General features: G+C 48.5%; 1 protein-coding gene across 1 annotated transcript in view; it reads right to left on the reverse strand.

The window, feature by feature from the left end:
- CAPN5 (calpain 5) overlaps positions 1-17054 on the reverse strand; it is an 86722-nt gene extending 69668 nt beyond the window's left edge. The window contains exon 1 of the mRNA XM_018569754.1: positions 17025-17054. The gene's annotated coding sequence lies outside the window, so the exon portion shown is untranslated. The remainder of the gene's footprint in view (positions 1-17024) is intronic.
- Between the last annotated feature and the right edge of the window lie 2291 nt (positions 17055-19345).

Consider the following 19345-nt stretch of genomic DNA (forward strand, 5'->3'; position numbering starts at 1 on the left):
CACCTTACTCCTCTCACACTTATAGAAGCAGCAGCGTCACAGTTCTCACCCTTAGAGAATACAGATACCCATGATGCATCAAGTCCTGAATGTTTCATCAGCAATTGGTTGGACTTCTCACGTGGTCAGATTGTCCCATGATTGCCTAAGAATTTATATATTGCGCAATAATGTCATGGCCGTGTACAGATACGCTCAGCTTGGAAAGCACACAAAAAAACAACTTTGCTGTCTACTCATGTATATTAAAGATTTATAACAGGAAAATTCCACAATCCAGGTTACAAAATGTTCCTTCTACACTGATGACTAACACTCATTTTTCTTTAGGTGACGGGAAACATTGAAGTCATAAATAACTCTAGATCGTTCTGTTATATCTGTTAAGTGCAAAAAATACCTGTTGATCCTGCCAGAAATCTTGTCAGTTGACAACTTCCTGTACTCTCTGCCTGCGCTGCATTGTGATCAGTTATATTGATTTGAAGACTTTTATGTTATGGACAAGAGGACAGGGAGAGGTTCTAGATGTTCTGTCCTGCTTCTGTAGTCCAGTGGTGTATTTTGCTTTTGTGCCGCCCTAGGCAATACTATACCTGAGCACCACCCCAGCTCTAATCTAAATTAGTCCCACCTCTTCGTGTTTAAGGCATTTTGCATAACCTGTCAGTCGCGGGATTCAGCGCGCACGGTGTATCTAGATTCTGACAGGTTGCGCTATCAACGTAGCGTGGCGCTCTAGTTCTACCTTTGCAATAGCCACCTTCTCCATTCCTGGCTTAATGGGCTCTTGCTGAGGACCTCAGAAACCGCATGTGATTGCTCCTCCTTCTCCGGCTCCTGACACCGTGCTGCCTACCTGCTAACCCCTGGTGAGACACCATAGCCCCCACAGCCTACCCGAGAGCCCGCACAGCCCACCCGAGAGCCCGCACAGCCCACCCGAGAGCACGCACAGCCCACCTGAGAGCCCGCACAGCCCACCTGGAGACATTAGGGCGCCAACCCAGAACAACACAGAGTACGTAGCTTCAAATTATTTTGTATTGCTGTATAATGTATTGCTGGGATTTGTAGTCCTCTATAGCTGGTCTCCTTACTCCCTCCCCTGGCTGCCTCTCCTCGCTCTCTCCTCTATATTCTCACAAAAAGAAATTGCAACGCACGGCGCTAGAGTGTTCGGGTTTCACTTGAAGAAAAGGTGACGGCCCTAATACAGTACAATGAGTGCTGTCATGCTAGGACAGGATCAAGGCATAGAGCTTCCAGGGTCCTGCTCCTGCACACCACCTGCAACAAATACATGCAACCACTGGGAAAAAACTTTTGAAAATATATATTAACGCATCTGCCCAGCCAAACGTTTCCTCTGTTGGATAGAGTGGGGAAGGGTTAGTACGCCTGCTGGGTTTTTACTGCTATCCAGGGCTTCATTACAGAGATTCACCCTCACTTCCTGTCCTGGTGACCTCACTTTTACTAGACAGGAAGCAAGGAAAATTTTGCAACAGCAATTAAAAGCAGACAGAGTTCTTCTAGCCTTCAAAAGGGGTCCTAGTCTATCCCTGCTGGAGATTTCCCTTCATTTCATGTCTAGTGAGATCATATTCCAGGGACAGGAAGGTAAATCTCTCTAACAGACCATAGGACAGCAGTAAAAACCCTTCCTTACCTCTCTGGGGTAGATTTAGAAGCTAAAAAAAAAGGTCTGGATGGACACGCACTTTAAGTCCACCTAGCAGTTCTGCAATCAATGCATGGGGAAATGGTGAGGATCTTGTTTTCATTTAAATGCACACTTGGGGTGGAGGTGTCCTTGAAGGAAATGGGTCATCCTTACCCACAACCCCTCATATTGATATTAATCTTCACACAGTAATGTTGTGCGTTTCGTCCTTCAATAGAAAAGCTGCACGAGCTTCCTCGCCCTGCTCTGTGTGCGACAGGAAACTGAAAATGATTTATATACAACTAAAAATAAGAGCTCTGACTTCCACTGTGATTGTCACAAGACTCTTCCGGAGTCCGGTAATCCATAGTAACATCGCTCTATTGTGTGTAAATAGATAAAGAGCTGACCTACTTTCATTTCACAGCTCAACTTTTTACTGTACAAGGCGTCATTTATAACCCGGTGACAGAAGAAACTAGTTTAAAGGGCCAGTCCACCCACAACTGAGACTTCAGTATTTTAGGGATTCTAGAGTGTTAAACCTCCTCTATCTCCTGGGGGTTCTATTGGCGAGATCCCTGTGCTAAGTTCCCGGCGGCCTGTACATGTGCTGTGCCCATTATGAGTGGCTCCATCCGTTCCTGCATGCAGTTCCCTGGTCTGTACACTTGCTGTGCTCCTTATGAGGGCTTCCCACCATCCCTTCACCAGGTTCCCGTGTCTACGCAGCTGCTGTGCTCTTTATGAGTGGTTCTCACCATCCCAGCACTAAGTTACCAGGTATATACACCTGCTGTGGCCATTATGAGGAACTCCCATCATCCCTGTACCGAGTTCCTGGGTCTGTACACCCGCTGTGCCCATTATGAGGGACTCCCATCATCCCTGTACCGAGTTCCTGGGTCTGTACACCTGCTGTGCCCATTATGAGGGGTTCCCATCATCCCTGTGCCGAGTTCCTGGGTCTGCACACCCGCTGTGCCCATTATGAGGGGCTCCCAGCAATTGTCCGCTGAGTTTCCTGGGTCTGTACACCTGCTGTGCCCATTATGAGGGGCTCCCACCATCCATGCTGGATTTGTATATATTTTAAACAAGGGAATGCAACAGGAAAAGATGGTGGGCATGAAAAAAAACAATTCCCATTTTTTTCCTTTCGGGGGAGAGGGCTTTCAAATTTACTTTTATTTTTTGAATGTTGCACAGAGCTTCCTCTGCAGGAGCACATGCCATAGCATTGAGTGCAGGGCCCTCTCTGCACAATGGAGGCCGAACCTACTGCCACGCTCAGCTTCAGTACACCAGTCTGACACACTAAGGACGGCACGGCACAAGGTGACAAGGCTGCAGTGAGACAATGTTGTCACTGTTCTCACAGGTGCAACAGGAAGACAGAGATAGAAATCGGAAAGGGGTTCTACCTACTCTACTAAGGGAAAGCATTTCTAGTTCCGAGTTGCCGTTGGAGCGTTTCCTTCACTTTCTATCTGAAGCACCAGATGGACAGGAAGGACAGGAAGTAAGGGCAAATCTCTCTAACAGAGTCCTGATAGCAGTAAAAACATGATAGGGGTTCCAATCCTTCCTTACGCTATTCAAACCTAAGGAAACCTGTTATGGCTGGACATACCCTTTCCACTGGTAAAGCTGAAGAATTATCATAGAAGACTTTAGTGGTACAATGGAAAGGAATGTGATGTTTACATATTGGGAGGAGAGGCGAGCCATTGTCAGCGAACCGGTAACATAACAAAAGGCGGATTAGTAGAGTATAGTGCACACAAGACACCGCAGTAGGCAGGTAAAAAAGTTCAGCATGTGGTGGAGCTATGGGAATGTTTACTCTGAGGGACGTCTCCCTACAAAGTCCACATGGGATAGAGCCAGGTATAAACACTTGATCCATCTCCAGGATCATTATTAAGTCAAAAGAAATATAATAAAAGCTCTGGAGACAAAGAAAAGCATCATTGCCAGGCTCTCTGGATCTTTGTCTACTCCAACCTTTCTTAACCAGCGTTCTGTGGGACCCTAGGGTTGCTCTAGAGCCTTGGTTCTCAAATGGTGGGTCGCGACCCAGTGTTCAGTGGTTTGCCACATGAGAGGCTCCTCAGCCTACCCCTAGCGCAGCACAGTCAGTTCTCACGCCAAGCAGCTATTCATATGCTGCTCGGCACCAAGTGTCAACTTGAAGTTGGGTGGGGTGGAGCTATGCCCGCGAGTAGGCTCCAGCCATACGTGCATTGATAACAGCTTCTTCGCATGTCCTGTAGAGGTGCCTGACATGAGGTGACGCCATGTTCTGGCTTCCGGCAGCTCTACAGGGCACCCAAGGGAGTTTTTTTTTTTTAAGCCCGTGGAGCGTGCTCGTAAACGAATCCCCTGTGAACAAAAAAAGTGACCCGTGAAATCACAGCACAGAAAAACGTGCACAAGGGTGCTTGGTCCTTCAATAAAGAAGGGACCATACTTTCCCGACCCCCCGGGGCGGAAGGCTCCTGACGGGTTGAGTCTGTTGGTCCACCAACCCGAAGGCCGGTGGACCCTGATCCTTTGGGGACCTGCCGGAACAGGTCCCTCACAGTACTAGGTGGGGAGGAGACAGAGAACCCTGTATGAGGGCACAGAATCTCCTCCCCACATCGGGAAAAGGCCTCGAAGGAACCTACGCCCTCTGCAATCTGTGGGTAAAATTTCAATCAAAAAGTGCCAATCGTGCATATGGAGCAATAAATAAATAATAAGTGCCAGTGCACCACGCTGACAGGCCTTAGGGGCCGGAGTGCAAAAATATTGCCCCAGACTAGCCATAAGGCCTGTCTCAGAGGCGTTGTGCAGAAAATAGCAATATGGTGCCGTTTCCTAGTGCACAGTGAATCACTTGTGGGGTCCCACACCCTAGTGATTTTCTGATGCATCCCTGGGACGCCACCCCCAGGGGGCACAGCACCACGGGCTTCTGCCGTCCCCCAACCCTCCAGCCAGACTAAGCTTCGCATCTGTTCAGTCAGAAAGCCTGTACCGGGATGTTCCCCTCTCACAGGAAGCAACCCAGCACGCTCTTTCACTCCAGCGAGTACTAAGTAACCATCCCCCGCAAGGACGGTTCTTTTCCCCACCGAAAACTGATAAGAACAAATACTACACTTGATCTTAGCCAAAAGGCAGAGAAGCCTTTTAGCACCCAAGGGAGTTGCGTAAGTAATGGAGGGAGCTCCGTCACAGCACAGCAGCCCACACTGGACCCCAGGCTGAGGATCCACTCCAGTTCTCATAAGGTAGGGAGACTGGGTGGATCTTAAAAAAAAAACAAACATTTTTTTGGAGTGTACATGTGTGTGAGTTTGTGTCTTTCAGTGTTTTTGGGGGCCCGTTCACACTAGTACAGTGCGTTAATCGAACAGTCCTGTGCGATTTAATGCACTGTACCATGCAATCGCACATACCATGTGTTCTGGTGTGGGAGGTGTGTTGCCACTCATTTGAATGGCACCCCAAACACACCTCCCGCTCCACAGTTCGATCACCCGCACCAGAACGCGCAGTACCGCAATTCCATGCGTTCCATTTCAGTGCAACTTGGGTTACAACTGAATGACCAAGGACAAATGTGGGTCTTGAGGTTATACAGGTTGAGAACCACTTCTCTAGAGGTTTTCTTAACCAGAGTTCTGTGGAATCTAGGGTTCCTATAGAAGTAGTTATGGGTATACACTGGGCCTTCTCCGCTGGCCAGCGGTATAAGCAGGTCTGTCTCCGCTGGCTATCGGTATAAGCAGGTCTGTCTCTGCTGGCTATCGGTATAAGCAGGTCTGTCTCTGCTGGCTATCGGTATAAGCAGGTCTGTCTCTGCTGGCTATCGGTATAAGCAGGTCTGTCTCCGCTGGCTATCGGTATAAGCAGGTCTGTCTCGGCTCCGCTGGCCATCGGTATAAGCAGGGCCTTCTCTATTGACCAACAATGTAAGTGGTTCCTCTTGATGGGAACTTCACTGACCACCAATCTAAGGAGCCCTTCTCTACTGATCACTAATGTAAGTTGGTCTTTTCTCCTCTGATCACCAATTCCACGGGACCCTTTTCCACTGACCACCAATGTAATGGAGTACCAATGTAATGGAGTACTACACTGGGTAAATGGGCACTTTTCACAGACCACCAATGTAAGGAGGCCCTTCTCCATGGACCACCAAACTAAGGAGATCCTTTTCCGCTGACCAATGTGAGGGGATGCTTTTCTACTGGACACCAGTATAAGGTAGGAAGCACTACAATTTTTACGGGCTGTACTTCTCTTCTGGCCATTACTATTATTTGTTACATTTTATTTTTATTAATGAAGTAATTCTGTCCTATAGAGCAGCCCTGGGTGTCAAATACTCCAACTACACCACATTCCTTATTCTTTTGTTTATTCTTATTTCCACAATGACTGTTCATGCTCATGTCCAGTACAGGTGAAACTCGAATAATTAGAATATCGTGCAAAGTTCATTTCTTTCACTAATGCAACTTAAAAGGTGAAACTAATATATGAGAGAGACTCATTACATGCAAAGCAAGATAATTCAAGCCGAGATTTGTCATCATTGTGATGATTATGGCTTACACCTCATGAAAACCCCAAGAACCCCAAATCCACAACCTCAAAAAAGTAGAATATTACATGCAATCAATAAAACAAGGATTGTACATAGAACAATATCGGACCTCTGAAAAGTACAAGCATGCAAATGTACTCAGTACTTGGTTTGGGCCCCTTTTTCAGCACTTACTGCAATTACTTTTGCATGATATTCTAATTATTCGAGTTTCACCTGTATTATGGGTTTGGTTGGGGGAATTAAAGCAAGTCTCTTCTATTCCTTTGCCCTGCATGTGCACAGCACATGTGTGCTTATTGCCTAAAGGACCAGAATATATACATATCAAAGTATGTTTTCTGTCTGTCTACTCCCCGATCCTCCAGCTTAGCAGGCTGCATTCACAAAGTCCTGTTCAATTCCCAGCACTTCTTCTTGTTTGCAACTGCAAATCATATAATCCCAGTAATGGCCAGTTAAATGCTGCGCTATATTCCCAGGATTAGATTAATCTTTAATGGAGAACCATTCTAACACCTGGGCCAGAATTTAGCTTAGACAGCAGACACAATGACAGTGTTTGCTGAACTTCCCCTCTATAGTCTAACTCCAGACACCCCTCTAGAGGTCCTACCTCCTAGTGGGTGCAAAATTGCACTTTACTTGACTCCATCTTGTTTTGAATATCATCATCCTATGCCTGCATTAACTTTGCATGAACTTTCGAAATATGCCAATGGAGGACCAAACTTTCTACATTCCAGTAAGGTGTCCTTGGGGATGGGTGAGGAGAAGGCCTTAGGGTATGGTGGAGGTGTGGAATACGTGTTGTCATTCTTGTTTCCCATTTGCATCTGTTTATTGAGTACTTTGCCCAAGGCAATGCTGTCCTGGTTTATTTGTCCAGAACAATGGTCACTTTTCCAGTTCACCTATTCATAAAAGAACTCAGAGTCTCGTCCTGGTTTGACGACACTCCCCCCCTGAGGCTGCTCCCCCCCCCAGCATATATTTTAGGTTTTAATTGTAATTTTATACTTACCTCTTCCAGACAACTTCAGATTAGTCATGAAGCGCCGGGTTCTCTGCTTCTGTGCTGAGTGATCCTCAAAGACGGAGAAAACGGCGCTGGCGTGATAGCATCCATGCCGCTCTCTGCACCATTACACTGAGTGCAGAGAGCAGTGGGTTCACACCCTCAAACAGGTCCATGATGCCCCTGACTCTGGGCAAAACGCATCCCAGAAACTGAGGACATCTAGTGGTGGAACTTAAATACTGCGTGAGACAGCACCGGAGAGGAGGCGGGTATTGTAGCCAGAGGTGTTAGATTTTAGATTTTAGCTTGTCTGAATTGTCTGAATTGCATGCACTACTTTTGTAAACCGCAACACACGATATTACAGTACCTCACGTCGCGCTGCGTTCCACCGCATTTCTGCTGGGAGGTGCGTTAAGGTGCCATTCACGTGAATGGCAACACAATGCTCCTGCCATATGGTAACTAGGGTTGCAACATTTCAAGCGAAACCCGAACACTCTAGCGAAGGGCTGACATTTTTTTGGCCGAATGAGTCCTGGCTTATTCATATGTAAATATAACAGTTGAGACTCTTTTCAGTGGGGGGGCCAGTAGCCCCTATCTTAATTTTGGTTGCCCCTGTCTGCCTGACATCTTGTGTTCGGGTCTCTGCTGCCATGAAACCCGGACACAGCATTCAAAACCCGGACTGTCCGGGTGAATCTTGGACAGGTGGCAACCCGAATGGTAACTCATGGTAGTGCTGCAAAACGCAATGGGCCCTAAAACCGGAATTCAGACAAGCTAATTTTTTAAAATATGTTTTTTTAATAATAACAATATTATATATATATGTATATATATGTATATATATAAATTTTGGGGTTCCACCCAGATTGGTCCGCCTTGTCGCACGCATGCCAACCTGCTAATTTGATATTCTCCATCTCCTGAGGAAGCGCCCTCCAGCGCGAAACGGCGGGACCTCCACTCTTATTAATTTGCAAACTAATCATGTGTATTTTCTAATTATGTCATACTATTTACAATCAATGAATCATGTAATTATTGATCTAACTTCATGAGTGGAGTGAGTCTGCTTGGGAGACATCTAATTAGCCGGCTTTCACATATTCATTTTTATATTATTTTTAATCATTATTTAATAAAAATAAGTTTTTTTTATTCTCAAACTGTCTTGGAATTGTCAATCGGCACCTCAAAAGCCCCATCTTGATCTTTCCTTCTTTGACCTTATACCAGAACTGTCCCACCTGCTAACAGATTTGCAAAGAGAAAAGGGTTGCGATTCAGGCACACCTGCCATACAGCAGAGCCTGGTTAGTGACTCCACATTTCTCCATCGCAGTCAGAGATGTTCCTTTAATGAGGCAGCCTGAGGCCCGGCGGCATCTCATTGGATCACGTGGTCACCAGATCTTTCCTGCCAAAGTGTCCCAGGTTGCAAAGAGCATCCCGCCCAGCTCACGGCAACCAGTGACATCAGTGAGCTGGGTGGGACGCTGCCACTGCCAGCACCAACCACCCACCCCAACCTCAGATGCACCAACACAGTGTGGTCACTGACCCATCTACAGCCTTACTGTATAGTAAGCGGTCTGGTGTTAGAGTGACAGCAATGGGCCTGGAGTTAACCCTTTAATGACAAGGAAGGACACAACCCCTCCCCTATCTCAGCAGAGAAATGTTTTTTTTAATGATTTAAATTGATAAAAATAGATTTTTTTGTAATATATATTTATAAAAAAATCTATCTATGCACAGCAATAGCTGCCTTGAGGCTCTTTATCTGCTTAAAGCTAAGGGAGTCACCACTAATGAGTCACCTGACCATCTCCCCAAGCCAATTTCAGCTTTACCTTAATTATCCTTTCACTTCCTGTCCCAGAGAAACAACAGCGAGGACCTGTTCACACTATCATGTCGCAGCAATGGCATGCGTTGGTGCAATGCAGTGCCATCCATCCTGAATGGCACCCCAACACACTTTGCCGAGGCCAGGTGTCACCCGGAACGGTGACCAGGTGACACCCCGCAGTGTCGTCATCGCGCATGCGTGGTCATCTAATTGACGCCTGCCGGCGGTTATCTTAGTGATGGACGCTGGCAGAGAGAGGAGGGGACGTTCACCCGGCGAGATGAGGTATGCCGCCGTGTTCCCTCCTCTCTCCTGACCCTGTCCGGCTCTCGGTCCTTAACCTAGTGCCCGACTTTTTAGAGGGGTGACACCAAAATGACTGTCAGTCATTTTGGTGTCACCTCTCCAATGGTTTCACCCAGTTGCGGGCCGCACCACCCACTGAATGGGCCACTGAATGGGCCCTAAGTTACGTCAAAATCCCCACTTAGACAGTGGTCACCAGAACAGGTGTGTCCTTGGAAGATGTATTCCTGTTGGTTTTCCCATCACTTTATCTTCGGGCAACAATGGTCACCAGGACAAATAGAGAGGGTGAATCTGCCCAACAGAAAGAGAGGGAACAATAAAAACCTGACATGGGTTCTAACTCTATCCACCTTCTATTTAAAAATAATTTTGGCTACAAATACACATTGAGGCTAATGGATGAATCTTCCTCCCACACTGGGAGGAAGATTTATCCATTAGCGGATACTAACGGAGAAGCTTTTGTACTAATAATACTTGGGGGATGATGTATAAAATCTCCACCCAGCGAATGGCTGAGCGAATGCCGTTCACACAGCAATATGGCCACTAGATAGAGCCGAGGAGCACAGGAACTTCCTATGCTCCTCGGCTCCATCTAGTGGCAGTAATGATGCGTGACGGCATTCGCTCAGCAATAGTGTATTGCTGAGCAAAGTTCCTGTGCTCCTCGGCTCCATCTAGTGGCCATATTGCTGTGTGAACGGCATTCGCTCAGCCATTCGCTGGGTGGAGATTTTATACATCATCCCCCAAGTATTATTAGTACAAAAGCTTCTCCGTTAGTTGATAAAGATCCCACACTGCTGAAATAAACAAAACACGGACTCTGATGACGGAACAAGAGGGACGATCTTATGCAGATTAATTGAAGAGACATTGCTGAAAACTCAGAGCTGTCCCTGAAAGCAAATATTGACTAACACACGGGTAAGAGACTCCAGAGCCACTGAGGAACTACAAGTCCCAGCATGCCTTCGCTGGAGTGTCCCCAACCACACCGGCCTGGAGCATGAGCCGTGTAAGCGACATGCTAATACAGGTATTGTCAGCGTTGCGACACGCTGGTTTCTTACCCTTATCTGTGGGAAACACCCAGCAAACAGTCTGTTTATGAGTCGTTAACCCCCCACGGCCTGGTGTGATGACAGACAACATACTAGATTTCTTGTGGGCGATGGGGGAAGAGAACGCTCATCACATGGCGTCTGCTGGGCTCTGTGGTTTCATTTCTGTTCAAATTCATAAGCTGAAAAACGCGCGCAATTCCCTTCAGACCGCGATGACGGCGTGCAGAACCCAACACAATAGGGAGCAGAAAACTAGAAGAAGTTTCTGTAAGTCAGACAAGAGCCGAATCATGTACAAGGACCTCACCAGACACAACTGTTAAAGCTGAAGTTCAATCCGCTTATATTTTGCCTTTCCCGGTCTCTCTCCCCCATCGTGCTAATGACGCTTCTAAATGAAACTTTTCCATTTTCATTACATACCTTATATTAGTTCCAGTGACATCATAATAGGCTCTCTGTGCTTCTCTATGTAGATCATGGCTGGTGGGAGGGGCCTGAAAACATCACAGCAGAAAGGCATCATGGCACACTCACAAACCAGCATGTAAAACAACTTGTCTCACCACTAAGGACAATGACAGAGGTTTGGATACACGTCTTCTGCAGAGGATGTGTAAGCCGCACTGCCGCGCCAAGGCACCTCTTATAGTGCGGTCCTAACTCTAAACTATGAGAGTCTCCATCTTGGAGCACATGGGGGCAGAAGATATCAAATTGGGTGCAGGCCTGTCAGGAGGAAGCCCAGCCTCCTTAAAAAGGTACAAGAAAGCCGCGGCATAGTTTAGAGTTCGGACCGCACTATAAGAGGTGCCTTGGCGCGGCAGTGCGGCTTTCACATCCTCTGCAGAAGACGTGTATCCAAACCTCTGTCATTGTCCTTAGTGGTGAGACAAGTTGTTTTACATGCTGGTTTGTGAGTGTGCCATGATGCCTTTCTACTGTTTTACTGTTCAAAGCCCATTTCGTGTGCACCTTACTGTATAACTGGTAACAAATTGTTGAGTGCGTTTGTCGTTTGTTTTGCTTGACTGAAAACATCACAGCCTCCTTTCAAGAGTCCTCAGCCCTGATGTAAGCAGTGGGCCGGCTATTGGGAGGAGTTATGTTAATATCAAAATGCTTTGATGGGTGGATGTCAGTCTGGAGGAGCGGGCATTGCTAGGCAGGCTGGATTTGCATATAGACCAGCCTAGGTAACGCGCACATGTGATGCCGAGCCTCCATAATTGAAAACAAGGATATCCATATCCCTCATTCCTCTATTTGGTTCCCAGGAGTGAAGCGTGGACGTTCATTGTAAGCTTCAAGTCACGACTTTATCCCCCATGTGACAACGCTGGGTGCCTGAGCAGCCAATCGCCAAGCACCAGTGCTGTCATGTGGGAGGAGAGAGGAGGGAGTCACATGCTCTCCATACCAGGTATTTCTCTTTTCTGCAAATGCGCCAGCCGGGGGGAGCAAAAGGAAAAATGAGTATGTGCCCAGCATTCTGATTGTCCGGGAGGCCGGCTCCGTGCTCCCGTCACCAGGGAGCATGGAGCTGGCTTCCTGGCCAATCAGGAAGCCTAAGTGGGGGCAGGCAATGACCCGCCCCCTGGATTTCTGATTGGCTGGCAAGCTGGCTCCATCGTCACTTGGTGACGAGGGAGCATGGAGCCGGATTCATGGCCAGTTAGAAAGCCGGGCGGCGAGTAATGACTCGCTACCCGGCTTCCTTATTGGTCGGGGAGCTGACAAATCAGGAAGCCGGGTGGCGAGTCATTACCCGCCCCCTGGCATCCTGATTGGCCAGAAAGCCGGCTCCATGCTTCTTCATCACCTGGTGACAAGGAAGCATGGAGCCGGCTTCCCAAATAATCGGGAAGCCAGGTGGCAAGTCATTACATGCTGCTCGGCTTTCTTATTGGGACTTCCGGTATCGGCGAGTACCGAAAAAATAAATATCGGTACTTGTACTCAATACCGAAAAACCGGTATCAGTGCATCCCTACTCTTATATACTCGTATACTCTATATCTGTATGTCCTGCATCTGGGATGGAATATGTCCCAAAGCAATCCAGGGATCCCGCTGATCATCAGTCACAGTTCTCTGTAAACAAATCATTATGTAAATGTTCAGACACAGCGAGAAACGTGCGCAATGTGCCGGCTTTACTTCTCTCACCCATACCAGGAAGTGGAACATTCTTCATTAAATCTACACTCCATCCCCCCTTCAGTCTTCTATCTGACCTCCGGCCCCCCTTCAGTCTTATATCTGACCTCTGTCCCCCCTTCAGTCTTATATCTGACCTCTGGCCTCCCCTTCAGTCTTCTATCTGACCTCTGGCCTCCCCTTCAGTCTTCTATCTGACCTCTGTCCCCCCTTCAGTCTTATATCTGACCTCTGTCCCCCCTTCAGTCTTCTATCTGACCTCTGTCCCCCCTTCAGTCTTATATCTGACCTCTGGCCTCCCCTTCAGTCTTCTATCTGACCTCCGTCCTTCCCTTCAGTCTTCTATCTGACCTCCGTCCTCCCCTTCAGTCTTCTATCTGACCTCCGTCCTTCCCTTCAGTCTTCTATCTGACCTCCGTCCTCCCCTTCAGTCTTATATCTGACCTCCATCCTCCCCTTCAGTCTTGCACAGTTGTATCGGCTCCTCTCCTGGACTGAAATTGCTTCCTCTGATATCACTGCACACTGTGAGCTCCTCACCGTGTGCATTAGAAGCTGCAGCAAGTCAGAGCCGGCCTCATTTCCTGGCTGGAGGAAGTCCAGCATCATCTAGCACTTTCCTCCCCTACCTGAATGTCCCTGGCCCCGCCCATTTCATCATTGGATTTCAGTTGTATAATCTTGGAGGCTCAGCGTCACATGTGGGCGTTACTTAGAGTGGTTTATATACAAATACTGCCTGCCTAGGAACACTCACTCCTCCAGACTGACATATACCCATCAAGGCATTGTGATATTTGCATAACTCCTCCCAAGGGCCCGCCCACTGCTTGCATCAGGGCTCTTGAGAGAAGTACAGAAGCATGGTGCTGGGATGTTTGCAGGAAGCTATGTACAGCAGGCTCCTCCCACCAGCCAGCCATTGTATAGAGAAGCACAGAGAACCAGCGATGACATCACCGGGTCTAAAATAATGCAATGAACACAGGTTTTATTTGGAATGTTCCTCAGCATGTTGATGGGGACCAGGTCAGGCGACATATAAGCAGTTTAACGTTCCCGGATGCAGATTAATGTTCGGTCCGGGTGTCAAAATAACACCATTTCCCATACAGACCTCCGTGGCCATTGATCAGCGGGCCAGTACTGCTAACAAACCCAACCAATCAGCTCCCTTACTAGCAGCTCTGGGGGCCCAAGGTGAATTCTAGTTTAATCGGGGGCCCCGCAGGGACAACATCAGGTGAGATCAATGTAAGAATCACTTTGGCGGTAGACCCGGAGCCGCTGTGCTGATCTCTGCGGGTTAGAAGTCAGAGAGGCCTGCAAGTGTTCACCTATCCAACTGAATGAAATGACGACTTTCCACTGCTGATTACTGGACAATAGTCAATCGCTACATTGTTTCTGCTCTACAACATGACAGATTTGGGGCCCCGAAGGGACGACAACGGGTGATATCAATGTAAGAATCTTTACGGCGGTAGACCCGGAGCCGCTGTGCTTTGCTGATCTCTGGGGGTTAGAAGTCAGAGAAGCCTGAAATGGAGATCAATGTTCCCAATTGAATTAAAACAATGACTTTCCACTGCCAATTACTCTACAATAGTCAATTGCTACATTGTTTCTGCTCTAAGACATGAGAGATTCGGGGCCCCGAAGGGACGACAACAGGTGATATCAATGTAAGAATCTTTTCGGCGGTAGACCCGGAGCCGCTGTGCTGGTCTCTGGGGGTTAGAAGTCAGAGAAGCCTGAAATGGAGATCAATGTTCCCAATTGAACGCAATGCTGATTTTCCACTGCCGATCACTGGACAATAATCAATCGCTGCCTTGTTTCTGCTCTACAACATGACAGATCCGGGGCCACACAGGCAGCATTGTAGCAGATCCAGAGATTGATACCTACTTACAGGGATATGCAGCTGCAGATTGCTGGCGCCCCATGGTCAGCAGCATCTGCGTTGGATGATACGGGTCGCCGATGACGCCGTCACATTAATTGTCGCGGTCAACACGCTCTCAGCGCAGAGAACTGTAAACCCTGCAGCCCCAGTCCTATAAGATGTCCCCATCAACCTTAAAGAGACCTGGTCACCAGAACCTTCCATTCAACAACAATCTTCCCGTAGGATGATATGAGCATTTCCTGCATATGAGTTCCCTTGTCTACTCAGCCAAAGCCCCGAGGCTGCTGCTGGGGTCCGCCATCTTGGATGTGATGTCAGCAGACTCCGAGCTGTCACTCACGTGTAACGCTCCTGTTTGCTCCTCCCCTGAAAACTACATGAAAGGGCATGTATAGAAGTGAGGGGAGGGGCAGAGGAGCTTGGCCAGCACAGACAGCAATTAGATACTCCCAGAAGAGGAGCAGGCGATGATGTGAAAGGAGGGGGGTGGGGCCTGTGCTAGGGAACTGACTAGTCAAACGTTTTTGCACGTTTAAAGGAACATTGCAAGTGAATAAAAATATAATTTATGGGGCACTTAAAAGACTTGATTTTTTGGTGCCTTTACCTGCAATTTTTAAAGTTGGGAGACGGATTCTCTTTAAAATACACCCAGTTAGTGATCCTGTTACAGTCAAGAACATGGCATTGGGAAGACCTCCACGCAAGACAAAGAGGGGCAGTGAAGTGACATTTGTGGGGGCATTCGGGGCAAACTGGGTACAGGAAACAGCCTCAGGCTCCCTCATTATAGGGACGGCCCTGGGTGGAGACAAAATGTGGAAGACGCATATTCCAGTAGTTGGTAGATGATGAAGAGTTAACCCACCGGACAGCTTCCTCAATCTGTCCGGGTCTGTACACCAGCTGTGCCCATTATGAGGGGTCCCCACCATCCCTGTGCTGAGTCCCCGGGTCTGTACACCAGCTGTGCCCATTATGAGGGGCCCCCACCAACCCTGTGCTGTGTTCCCGGGTCTGTACACCAGCTGTGCCCATTATGAGGAGCTCCCACCATCCCTGTGCTGAGTTCCCGGGTCTGCCCACCTGCTGTGCCCATTATGAAGGGTCCCCACCATCCCTGTGCTGAGTTCCCGAGTCTGTACACCCGCTGTGCCCATTATGAGGGGCTCTCCCCATCCCTGTGCTGAGTTCCCAGGTCTGTACACCCGCTGTGCCCATTACGAGGGGCTCCCACCATTTCTGGACACACAAAGCTGGGCAGGAACATCCAGAACAGGAAATCATAGCAGAAGACTCACTGTTGGAGCATCCAAGACATAGAAGGGTCCAGAGGCCGACTCAGCCCACCGGCTCCACATATCATTTAAATACCACTGTCTGATGGACTGATTATATAACTCATGGCTTGACCAATCCCTGGAGTCAGGTTGCCAACAGCTGGCGCCCAACTTATGAGGTTTTCCCTAGTTTTTGCCAATGGAGCTGGCTCTGAAAAAATCCCACTGGCTCCTGGATTGGACGGAGTGGCTCCTGAATTAATTTGTCCACCTCTAATTTAACACTCACCCCCCCCCCCCCAAAGCCTAAAACAAAAACCCCTAACCCTACGCTAAACCCTAACACCATACTAACCCCTCGTCCTGGGTCAACCATACTAACTCCCCTCATATGGGCAACCATGCCCAATCCTCACACTTGTGGCCACAACCAAGACCACTGATGAGTTGTACTGAAGCGGACAATGCTGCGCCTAGCTTCAAAAGTCAACCGCTCGGTGGTGGAGTCAACCGCTCGGTGGCCGAGCTACAAATCGCTGCGCCGTATTGGACGCCAATCACTTTTTCCTAGCAACAAAACCATACAATAGCTGTTACAAATTGCTTTGCAAAACACATTTCCCGCAAGAACAATCCCAAATCTGTGTCGCCTCTACGAACGTGAAAAGCGAAACACCAACTAGTAGGGAAGACGCTGTTAGGGGCACCCAGGGATGCCAGGAATGCTCACCAAGTAACCCAAGTCCCCAGCCAGAATTCCACACGCAGCCCGGCCACTTCTTGTTCACTAACAAGAACCATGTGCAAAAGAGAGCGGAAACCGAGTCCAGCAAGTCTCCACACTGGGATAATTGTATTACTGCAGCCCCGAGCGCAGCCTGCCTGACCCACACTGCAGAGCTCTAGCAAGGGAGGAGCAGGGGGGGCTAATCCCAAGGCTGGAGACCTACTACGGTATGAGTGGTCCGCTGCATGCCACCGATACCAGAGTGCAATAAATGCAGCATGGAAGGCTATCTATGTGCAATGCATTGACCCAGCATGTAATGATCCCTATGCAATGGGCACACAGACCCGCCTGCCTTCTACAGGTATCTCCACCCTCCCTAGTACAATGATATGCCATCCAGTTACAGTACCTGTCCCAGGGGTGTCAGGAGCCCAGGTGCCAATCACAGCTGCTCCAGCTCCTCTGCTTCTACAACTCTGCTATACACAGACACAGCACCCCCCTCCCCTCCTCCCCCCAGGGTAGGGGCGGTCCTGCAAAGCATTATGGGAGGTGTAGTCTCTTTCCCCTCCCTCTTGCTTGCATTACCGAATAGCTGGAATTCACATTACAATGTTGTTTATGAGATGAATACAATGTTCTGTTTATTAATCATCCATCACGGGTTACATTGTAGCAATATTCTGCCGATTCTTCCTTCTCCTGCTCTCAGCCAATGGCTGTTTGGGCTCAATTTAAAAACTTGTTACTGTTTAGCGCTCATGTACAATGGAGAAGAGCGTATTTCTGCGGAATTTTTTGTGCACAGACCCGCGTGTTTTTCTACGTGCATTAAGGCCAGGTTCCCACCTGGGCGTTATTCAGCGCTGAAAAAACGCTCAGCAAGTGAAATCCCATGAATCCCTATGGGCATGGTTCCCACCTGGGCGTGTTTCAGGCCGTGGAAACGCGCTACGCCCAAACAAGTACAGGAGCTTCTTTGGGGCGGATTTCCGCGCGTATCCATTGTTATTCCCGAGTGTGGTTCGGGGTTAACAAAGCGGTAACCCCCGAGCCACACTCGGGAATACAGCGTAGGGCTTACCTTGTCCGCGATCCCCGCTGTGTCCTCCGGCCGCTGCCGTCTTCCGTCCCTTGAGAGCGGCCGCGTCGCAGGGGGCCGAACCAGCGGGAAGTTTGATAGTTAAAAAAAAACCCCGAAAAAAAGATAGAGAAAATAAAGGGAAAAAAAAAAGAAAAATCATACCGCCAGGGAGGTATAAAAATATGAGCGTGGAACGCGCGTTTCACTGAACAAAAAAACGCGCTGAAAAACGAGCAGAAAAAACGCGCCTATAGTTCGCACAGGTGTGAACCCAGCCTTAGGCCCCGGTTCACACCAGGGCGGATGCGGTTCAGCGCGGTTTCGGCGCGAATTTTAAAAGGGTGGTCTTGGGCGTTTCAGCACTGAAACGCCATTAAAGATGCCCAAAACCGCACTAATAAGCACGGTGCCTTAGAAATCTATATGGAAACCGCGCTGATCAGCGAGAAAAAAAGGCTCAGGGAGCATTTCGGGCGGCAGGCAGTCCAGATCGCGCAGTCGCATGAACGGTCCCCATAGCAATGTACGGGATCGTTCACGTCGGCGGGTCAGCGCAGACAAATCCGCATGGTCGCCCTGGTGTGAACGGAGCCTAAGCGTCAGGCGTTTTACATTTTTAACAAATGGAAAGCGGTTTTAGAGGATTGGAGTAGTCGATAATTGCACGTTTACCCGGTCTACACCTGCACATCGCAGGAACACGCGTCCTGTTCATGCGCACATTTGTTTGTCCGCACGTCCCCATTGATTTGATATACGCGTGACAAACGCAGCAGAAAAGCTCATGTAGTATTTCGCACGACATGCATTTAGTGATTTCTGCTTTCGCATTTCTGCGCGTTTTAAACACGCATACTCACGGCTGCGTTTGGGGTGCCATTAACTAGTTATGGCAATGCAAATGCATTTTCGATGTCTGTGCGCATTTAGCGCGTACCCGCAACGACTAGGTGTGAACCGAGACGGGTCTCTCTTTATGTCATAGCGCTGTACTATGTCCTCATTCACACCGAGGAGTTTTGTCACTCAAAGCTAAGTGCAACAGGACACTGAAGGCCAGGAATCTTAGTCATCTCTATGGCCCCCGCTCACAGCTGAGCGTTTTGTTGCAAGAAGAAAAACGCATGTCGCTGGAAGTAGTGCATTAGCTACTTTTTGGCAGCGTTTTTTGGTCCCATAGATTTCATTGGAAACTTTGTGACAAAACACACAAAAAAAATGCTTCCAGGCTTTCATCATGAGGGGTCCCCACTAGATATGTGCACAGGCAAAAAAAAATTGTTACATTACGTTTTCGTTCGAATTTTCCGTTATTTCGTTTTTCGGGGATTCGCGTCCGAAAGTCAGTTCGTTTGGGGATCCGGACGAAATTCGTTAGCGCTTGTCTGTACGAATGTTCGTTGCGGCAATGTGACATTAGACAAAATAAAACTGACAGTCTGCAGAAGAGAAAAAAAAACGTGATGCCCCCCCCCCCCAAAACAAATACCAACCCCCCCAAAACGGGGGGGGGGGGGAATGTAGGGTCCCCCTAACATTCTTACCAGACCCTTGATCTGAGTACAGGCCCAGCAGGGCAGGAAAGGGGGGCGATCGATTGCCCCCACACACACCTTACCAGGCCACATGCCCTTGGCATTGGGAGG

Source organism: Nanorana parkeri, unplaced genomic scaffold (genome assembly GCF_000935625.1).
Source record: "Nanorana parkeri isolate BGI_ZX_2015 unplaced genomic scaffold, ASM93562v1 scaffold1389, whole genome shotgun sequence".
Classification (NCBI taxonomy): Eukaryota; Metazoa; Chordata; class Amphibia; order Anura; family Dicroglossidae; genus Nanorana; species Nanorana parkeri.